The following is a 10,121-nucleotide window of genomic DNA, read 5'->3' on the forward strand; positions in this document are numbered from 1 at the left end:
CAGATTGATAACACACGTGTGTCTTTGTGTGTGTACACGTTTGTGTGTGTCTACATGTTTGTGTGTGTGTGTGTGTATACATATGTATATGTGTGTACGTATGTGTGTATGTACATATGTGTGTGTGTGTACATGTGTGTGTGTATGGGTACATATGTATGTGTGTGTGTATGTACATGTGTGTGTGTTTGTACATATGTATGTGTGTGTGTGTGTGTGTGTGTGTGTGTGTGTTGGCTGCCAGAAGGGGGTGTTGGTTCAACTCCCTCCCTGACCCGCCCACAGCTTCTACCCTCCTCCACTCAACGTTCTCTCTCTCCAGTCCTTCACTTCTTCTCCTCCTCGTGTCCGACCTGGATTCTTGAGAAGTTCTACTGACCTGGTGATCTTTGACCCGAGGACCTGAAGTCCGTCAGTCTGACCACCATGAGGTTCTTCCTGTTGCTGCTCGTCGTCCCGGTTCTGATCAGATCTAGTGAGTCTTTGTTGGTCCAGATGTCTGTGAAACTCACACTCGTCACTCATGGCTGGAAATAATCTGCTCTCGCTTTACACCTTAGTTTCTATGTTCGGATCCTGCTGCGCCTCAGAGACTGTAGAGTTCAGTCTGTAGTTCAGTCTGTAGTTTATTATATAGTTCATTTTATAGTTCAGTCTGTAGTTCAGTCTGTAGTTTATTATATAGTTCATTTTATAGTTCAGTCTGTAGTTCAGTCTTTAGTTTATTATATAGTTCATTTTATAGTTCAGTCTGTAGTTTATTATATAGTTCATTTTATAGTTCAGTCTGTAGTTCAGTCTGTACTTCATTATATAGTTCAGTATGTAGTTCAGTCTGTAGTTTATTATATAATTCATTATATAGTTCAGTCTGTACTTCATTTTATAGTTCAGTCTGTAGTTCATTTTATAGTTCAGTCTGTACTTCATTTTAGACTTCAGTCTGTAGTTTATTATATAGTTCAGTCTGTACTTCATTTTATAGTTCAGTCTGTACTTCATTTTATAGTTCAGTCTGTAGTTTATTATATAGTTCAGTCTGTAGTTCATTTTATAGTTCAGTCTGTAGTTCATTATATAGTTCAGTCTGTACTTCATTTTATAGTTCAGTCTGTAGTTTATTATATAGTTCAGCCTGTAGTTCATTTGATAGTTTAGTCTGTTTTTCAGTCTGTATTTCACTGATAGTTCAGTCCATAGTTAATTCTATAGTTCAGTCTGTAATTTATCATGTAGTTCAGTCTGTAGTTCATTTTAGAGTTCTGTCTGTACTTCATTTTAGAGTTCTGTCTGCACTTCATTTTATAGTTCAGTCTGTACTTCATTTTAGAGTTCAGTCTGTACTTCATTTTAGAGTTCAGTCTGTAGTTTATTATAAAGTTCAGTCTGTACTTCATTTTATAGTTCAGTCTGTACTTCAGTCTGTAGTTTATTATATAGTTCAGTCTGTAGTTCATTTTATAGTTCAGTCTGTAATTCAGTCTGTTGTTCAGCCTGTAGTTCAGCCTGTAATTAATTTAATAGTTCAGTCTGTAGTTCAGTCTATAGTTCATTCTTTAGTTCCGTCTGTAGTTCAGTCTATTGTTCATTCTTTAGTTCAGTCTGTAGTTCGGTCTGTATTTCATTAATTAGTTAAGTATATAGTTCAGTCTGTAGTTCAGTCTATAGTTCATACTATAGTTCAGTCTGTAGTTCAGTCTATAGTTCATTCTTTAGTCCAGTATGTAGTTCAGTCTATAGTTCATTCTTTAGTTCAGTCAGTAGTTGGGTCTGTATTTCATTGGATAGTTCAGTCCATAGTTCATTCTTTAGTTCAGTCTGTAGTTCAGTCTATAGTTCATTATTTAGTTCAGTCTGTAGTTCAGTCTATAGTTCATTCTTTAGTTCAGTCTGAGGTTCAGTCTATAGTTCATTCTTTAGTTCAGTCTGAGGTTCGGTCTATAGTTCATTCTTTTGTTCAGTCTGTAGTTCGGTCTGTATTTCATTCTTTAGTTCAGTCTTTAGTTAAGTCTGTAGTTCGGTCTGTATTTCATTCTTTAGTTCAGTCTATAGTTCATTCTATAGTTCAGTCTGTAGTTCAGTTTATAGTTAAGTCTGTAGTTCAGTCTATAGTTCATTCAGTCAGTAGTTAAGTCTATAGTTCATTCTTTAGTTCAGTCAGTAGTTGGGTCTGTATTTCATTGGATAGTTCAGGCCATAGTTCATTCTATAGTTCAGTCTATAGTTAAGTATATAGTTCAGTCTGTAGTTCAGTCTATAGTGCATTCTATAGTTCAGTCCATAGTTCATTCTATTGTTCAGTCTATAGTTAAGCATATATATCAGTCTGTAGTTCAATCAATAGTTCAGTCTGTAGTTCAGTATAAACTTCATTATATAGTTCAGTCTGTAGTTCAGTTTTAGTTTTGAACCATTTCCTGGTCTTTAAATCAACTCCCATGATGCACACATACACACACACACTCAACACACACACACACACACACTCAACACACACACACACACACACTCAACACACACACACACTCATCACACACACACACTCAACACACACACACACACACACACACTCAACACACACACACACTCATCACACACACACACTCAACACACACACACTCACACACACACACTCAACACACACACACACTCAACACACACACACACTCATCACACACACACACTCAACACACACACTCAACACACACACCTGTGACATCATCAACAGGTGTGTTGTGAGAGTCATGTTGACATGAACCAGGCAGCGATGAGGTCACTGATCAACTTTATGACATCATGGAACTGTGGTGAAGGTTTCATCATAAGAGTTAAGCTCCGCCCCCTCAACACGTGTTATATTGACTCGCTGAGAACATCTGCTTCACTGGAGACACCTTAGACCTGGATGGACCTGGACAGACCTGGACGGACCTGGACGGACCTGGACGGACCTGGACGGACCTGGACAGTCTAAACTTTAACCGAGTCTGATGAAAAGATCTCGTGCTTCGCGAGAATCTTCATCGACGTCACACAGGAAGTGACACGTTAGCTCCGTCTACACAGGAAGTGACACGTTAGCTCCGTCTAGACAGGAAGTGACACGTTAGCTCCGTCTACACAGGAAGTGACACGTTAGCTCCGTCTAGACAGGAAGTGACACGTTAGCTCCGTCTACACAGGAAGTGACACGTTAGCTCCGTCTAGACAGGAAGTGACACGTTAGCTCGGTCTACACAGGAAGTGACACCTTAGCTCCGTCTAGACAGGAAGTGACACGTTAGCTCCGTCTACACAGGAAGTGACACGTTAGCTCCGTCTAGACAGGAAGTGACACGTTAGCTCCGTCTACACAGGAAGTGACACGTTAGCTCCGTCTAGACAGGAAGTGACACGTTAGCTCCGTCTACACAGGAAGTGACACGTTAGCTCCGTCTACACAGGAAGTGACACCTTAGCTCCGTCTAGACAGGAAGTGACACGTTAGCTCCGTCTACACAGGAAGTGACACGTTAGCTCCGTCTAGACAGGAAGTGACACGTTAGCTCCATCTAGACAGGAAGTGACACGTTAGCTCCGTCTACACAGGAAGTGACACGTTAGCTCCGTCTAGACAGGAAGTGACACGTTAGCTCCGTCTAGACAGGAAGTGACACGTTAGCTCCGTCTACACAGGAAGTGACACGTTAGCTCCGTCTACACAGGAAGTGACACGTTAGCTCCGTCTAGACAGGAAGTGACACGTTAGCTCCGTCTAGACAGGAAGTGACACGTTAGCTCCGTCTAGACAGGAAGTGACACGTTAGCTCCGTCTACACAGGAAGTGACACGTTAGCTCCGTCTACACAGGAAGTGACACGTTAGCTCCGTCTAGACAGGAAGTGACAAGTTAGCTCCCTCTAGACAGGAAGTGACACGTTAGCTCCGTCTAGACAGGAAGTGACACGTTAGCTCCGTCTAGACAGGAAGTGACACCTTAGCTCCGTCTACACAGGCAGTGACACGTTAGCTCCTTCTACACAGGAAGTGACACGTTAGCTCCGTCTAGACAGGAAGTGACACGTTAGCTCCGTCTAGACAGGAAGTGACACGTTAGCTCCGTCTACACAGGAAGTGACACGTTAGCTCCGTCTAGACAGGAAGACTCGTCACGAGTTTGATCTGAGTTGACGATGACCTTGAATTCACCTTGTTTATGCAAATTAAGAGTGTGATGTCATCCTAAGGGAAGAAGTGAACGTTTCTTCTTCTCTGAAGGTCAAAGGTCGTGGAGCTTCATCTGCTTCTGCTCTGATGTTCCAGGTCCAACTGGTGGACCGTCCTCGTCCACCGTCACCGAGACCATCTTCAGAACTGATGATCCGGACCCGCTGGTCGTCACTGGACCGACCGCCACTCAACCGGCCACCGCCGACCATGTGACCGACGTGATTCCGACAATTGCCACTCACCTGGTGCCACAAGACGTCTTCACGGAAACAGAAGCTCAACCCACGAGCGCCGTGACAACGGAGCAGATCTTCACGGAAGTTCCTGAGGTTTCCACCAAACCGTCGGAACAGGAAGTCCAGACGGAGGCGACGGCGGGTCCGGGGGGGGTCACAGACGGAGGGGTCACAGACGGGGGGGTCACAGACGGAGGGGTCACAGACGGGGGGGTCACAGACGGGGGGGTTACAGACGGAGGGGTCACAGACGGGGGGGCCACAGACGGGGGGGCCACAGACGGGGGGGTCAAAGACGTCGGGGTCACAGACGTGGGGGTCACAGAAGAGTCAGAAGGTGAGTCTTTATCAACAAAGTGATTCAAAGGAAGTGACTCAAGGTTCTTCTGCAGAGTCTGGACTCAGCGCCGGTCAGGTGGTCGGCATCGTGATCGGATCGCTGTTGGCCGTTGTCATCGTCGTCGCCGTGGTGATCTCCGTCTTCAGGAGGATGGGCAAATACACGTAGGTTCGACTGAAACATTATGACCACCTGGTCTGTCACCATCAGTTGATCCGACGAGTCACGAGTCTTTATGAGTCACGAGTCTTAATGAGTCACGAGTCTTTATGAGTCACTCGCGATGATGAAACATTCCTCGCAGGAACAACAAAACGTGGTCTTGATCTTTGCTGAAGCATCTTCTCTGATCCACAGACCCTGAAGAACATCAGACCCTGAAGAAGAACATCAGACCATTAAGAAGAACATCAGACCCTGAAGAAGAACATCAGACCATTAAGAAGAACATCAGACCCTGAAGAAGAACATCAGACCATTAAGAAGAACATAAGACCCTGAAGAAGAACATCAGACCATTAAGAAGAACATCAGACCCTGAAGAAGAACATCAGACCCTGAAGAAGAACATCAGACCATTAAGAAGAACATCAGACCATTAGGAAGAACATCAGAACCTGAAGAAGAACATCCTCTGAAGACCTTCTGGAACCACTGATAAAGTTAAGTTTCCACTTCCTGTCCAGAGTCAGAGGGAGAGAGAGAAGGTTTTCATTCAAACTCACTCTCAGACAAAAGTTTATGACCATGTTCTAGAAAGAAAGTTAAAGTTCTTGTGTTTATTTCTCTGAACTCTTAGTCGTTAGTTGTTAGTTGTTAGCATTTAGTTTAGTTTGTGAGTTTTTTAATTGTGTTTCCTTTTATCTCGTCTTCGACACATTATCTTCGTTCCTTCACGGTTCTCATCAGTTGTTGACGCCTGGAGACGACGTTCTAACATCATGACGTTTTAACTTCAAGATGTTCTTACATCAAGATGTTCTAACATCAAGACGTTCTAACATCAAGATGTTCTAACATCATGACGTTCTAACATCAAGATGTTCTAACATCAAGATGTTCTAACATCAAGATGTTCTAACATCATGACGTTCTAACATCAAGATGTTCTAACATCAAGATGTTCTAACATCATGACGTTCTAACATCAAGATGTTCTAACATCAAGATGTTCTTACATCAAGATGTTCTAACATCAAGACGTTCTAACATCAAGATGTTCTTAAATCAAGATGTTCTAACATCAAGATGTTCTAACATCAAGATGTTCTAACATCAAGATGTTCTTACATCAAGATGTTCTAACATCAAGACGTTCTAACATCAAGACGTTCTAACATCAAGACGTTCTAACATCAAGACGTTCTAACATCAAGACGTTCTAACATCAAGATGTTCTAACATCATGACGTTCTAACATCAAGACGTTCTAACATCAAGATGTTCTAACATCATGACGTTCTAACATCAAGATGTTCTAACATCAAGATGTTCTTACATCAAGATTTTCTAACATCAAGATGTTCTTACATCAAGATGTTCTAACATCAAGACGTTCTAACATCAAAATGTTCTAACATCATGACGTTCTAACATCAAGATGTTCTAACATCAAGATGTTCTAACATCAAGACGTTCTAACATCAAGATGTTCTAACATCATGACGTTCTAACATCAAGATGTTCTTACATCAAGATGTTCTAACATCAAGATGTTCTTACATCAAGATGTTCTAACATCAAGATGTTCTAACATCAAGATGTTCTAACATCAAGATGTTCTAACATCAAGATGTTCTAACATCAAGATGTTCTAACATCAAGATGTTCTAACATCTTGATGTTCTAACATCAAGATGTTCTTACATCAAGATGTTCTAACATCAAGATGTTCTAACATCAAGATGTTCTAACATCAAGATGTTCTAACATCAAGATGTTCTAACATCTTGATGTTCTAACATCAAGATGTTCTAACATCAAGATGTTCTAACATCAAGATGTTTTAACATCAAGATGTTCTTACATCAAGATGTTCTTACATCAAGATGTTCTTACATCAAGATGTTCTAACATCAAGACGTTCTTTCTTCTTGTCTTTTCTTCCAAGGTTCTCTTGTGATGCTACAAAAGTTTCGTAGATTTTCCTGCGGATCAGTTTCTTGAGCTTGTTTTCAACGTGTTTCTTCTTCTCGTCTCACAAGCAGCAACAGTTTCAGCAAAAATGATGAAAGTACCATAAATTCCAAACTGATATTCGAGATCAGAAGTTCGACGCAGACGTCTGTGACGTTGACGCGTTTCTTTCAAAGCTTCAGGATGTTTGTCCAGGTGTGCTCGTGACTCCTGCCTCTCGTGGACACTTGATGAACTGCAGCTCCAGCATCTCGTTCAGTTTCAAACCATGTTTCCATCGATCGTTAACATCCAGTAATAATTGACTCAAATATCAAATGTGTTTGTTTTGACTCTGAAGCAGCAAATCATTGAAATGATGTCAATATGTCGCGATAAAGTGTTGAATAGTTGATTTGATTCATACGACAGTTTTGAAATCAATCATGAACATGTGACGAGTCATGTGACGAGTCAAGTGACGAGACATGTGACGAGACAAGTGACAAGTCATGTGACGAGTCATGTGACGAGACAAGTGACAAGTCATGTGACGAGTCATGTGACGAGTCAAGTGACGAGACATGTGACGAGACAAGTGACAAGTCATGTGACGAGTCATGTGACGAGTCATGTGACGAGTCATGTGACGAGTCATGTGACGAGACATGTGACGAGACATGTGACGAGACGAGTGACGAGTCATGTGACGAGACAAGTGACGAGTCATGTGACGAGTCATGTGACGAGTCATGTGACGAGTCATGTGACGAGTCATGTGACGAGACAAGTGACGAGTCATGTGAAGAGTCATGTGACGAGTCATTTGACGTGTCATGTGACGAGTCATGTGACGAGTCATTTGACGTGTCATGTGACGAGTCATGTGATGTGTCATGTGACGAGTCATGTGACGAGACATGTGACGTGTCATGTGACGAGACATGTGACGAGTCATGTGACGAGTCATGTGACGAGACATGTGACGAGTCATGTGACGAGTCATGTGACGAGTCATGTGACGAGACATGTGACGAGTCATGTGACGAGTCATGTGACGAGTCATGTGACGAGTCATGTGACGAGTCATGTGACGAGTCATGTGACGAGTCATGTGACGAGTCATTTGACGTGTCATGTGACGAGTCATGTGACGAGTCATTTGACGTGTCATGTGACGAGTCATGTGATGTGTCATGTGACGAGTCATGTGACGAGACATGTGACGTGTCATGTGACGAGTCATGTGACGAGACATGTGACGAGACATGTGACGAGACATGTGACGAGACATGTGACGAGACAAGTGACGAGTCATGTGACGAGTCATGTGACGAGACATGTGACGAGTCATGTGACGAGACAAGTGACGAGACAAGTGACGAGACAAGTGACGAGTCATGTGACGAGTCATGTGACGAGACATGTGACGAGTCATGTGACGAGACAAGTGACAAGTCATGTGAAGAGACATGTGACGAGACAAGTGACGAGACAAGTGACGAGTCATGTGACGAGTCATGTGACGAGTCATGTGACGAGTCATGTGACCTGCTCTTCACACGCATGTATGGAAGCTTCAGACGTTAGCGTGAAATGCTTCAGGGTCGAGCTGTGAGTTTGAACCTCATGAACGGAACAAACTTAAACCTTCATTAGTTTGTGATCATTTGTAAAATTTGTTTCTGCTTCGATGACTTTGTGTTTATTTAAGTTTTAGTTTAAGTTGAGTTTCCATTAAACACCTGAAACACTTGTTTGTTGTTGTTTGTTGTTCAAGACCATGTTGACTCTTTGTTGTCCAGACATGTGTGTCATGTTTGCTGGACGTTGTGTTTGTAAAAGTTTCATGAGTTTGTTCACAACCTCTGCCCTGATTGGTTGATTCAAATGAAAACATCAAAACAAGCTCTCACTGGCAGGAAATACCAAATAAGGGCAAAGGTGTAGCTCCTGACCGTTGCGAGCGTTAGCTGGACTCACACAACGACACACAACGACACACTGAGTTGTGTGTCTGCAGCTCTGTGGTCTTAGGCTCGTGTCCAGCATCAGTGGCTTCTCTCCTGAAGGAAACCTCTCAGTCTGAGCTGGACTCACTTCCTGGGTGGGCCTGAGGTCACCTGACCAGGTGCTGCACACCATGACATCACTGACGCTCACACACATATTCCTATTTTCACTACTAACACTACTGCTAATACTAATGACAGTGCTAATGCTACTGCTAATACTAATGACAGTGCTAATGCTACTGCTAATACTAATGACAGTGCTAATGCTACTGCTAATACTAATGATAGAGCTAATGCTACTGCTAATACTAATGACAGTGCTAATGCTACTGCTAATACTAATGATAGAGCTAATGCTACTACTAATACTAATGACAGTGCTAATGCTACTGCTAATACAAATGATAGAGCTAATGCTACTGCTAATACTAATGACAGTGCTAATGCTACTGCTAATACTAATGATAGTGCTAATGCTACTGCTAATACTAATGACAGTGCTAATGCTACTGCTAATACTGACAGTGCTAATGCTACTGCTAATACTAATGATAGAGCTAATGCTACTGCTAATACTAATGACAGTGCTAATGCTACTGCTAATACTAATGATAGAGCTAATGCTACTACTAATACTAATGACAGTGCTAATGCTACTGCTAATACTAATGATAGTGCTAATGCTACTGCTAATACTAATGACAGTGCTAATGCTACTGCTAATACTAATGATAGTGCTAATGCTACTGCTAATACTAATGACAGTGCTAATGCTATTGCTAGTACTAATGATGGCTCTAATGCTATTGCTAGTACTAATGATAGCGCTAATGCTACTGCTAATACTAATGACAGTGCTAATGCTATTGCTAGTACTAATGATAGTGCTAATGCTATTGGTAGTTCTAATGATAGTGCTAATGCTATTGCTAGTACCAATGATAGTGCTAATTCTATTGCTAGTACTATTGATAGTGCTAGTGCTATTGCTAGTACTAATGACAGTGCTAATGCTATTGCTAGTACTAATGACAGTGCTAATGCTACTGCTAATACTGACAGTGCTAATGCTACTGCTAATACTAATGATAGAGCTAATGCTACTGCTAATACTAATGACAGTGCTAATGCTACTGCTAATACTAATGACAGTGCTAATGCTACTGCTAATACTAATGACAGTGCTAGTGCTACTACTAATACTAA

At 42.0% G+C, this 10,121-nt stretch overlaps 1 long non-coding RNA gene across 1 annotated transcript; it reads left to right on the forward strand.

Annotated features, from left to right (window-relative positions):
* The first annotated feature begins 4,754 nt into the window (after window positions 1-4,754).
* LOC148058921 (uncharacterized) lies at window positions 4,755-5,820 on the forward strand. The gene is made up of 3 exons (XR_015709426.1): window positions 4,755-4,782; window positions 4,838-4,949; window positions 5,143-5,820. It is a non-coding gene; the product is annotated as an uncharacterized LOC148058921 (long non-coding RNA).
* Window positions 5,821-10,121: the final 4,301 nt, after the last annotated feature.

This window comes from Callionymus lyra, chromosome 19 (genome assembly GCF_982586985.1).
Source record: "Callionymus lyra chromosome 19, fCalLyr1.hap1.1, whole genome shotgun sequence".
NCBI classification, from domain to species: domain Eukaryota; kingdom Metazoa; phylum Chordata; class Actinopteri; order Syngnathiformes; family Callionymidae; genus Callionymus; species Callionymus lyra.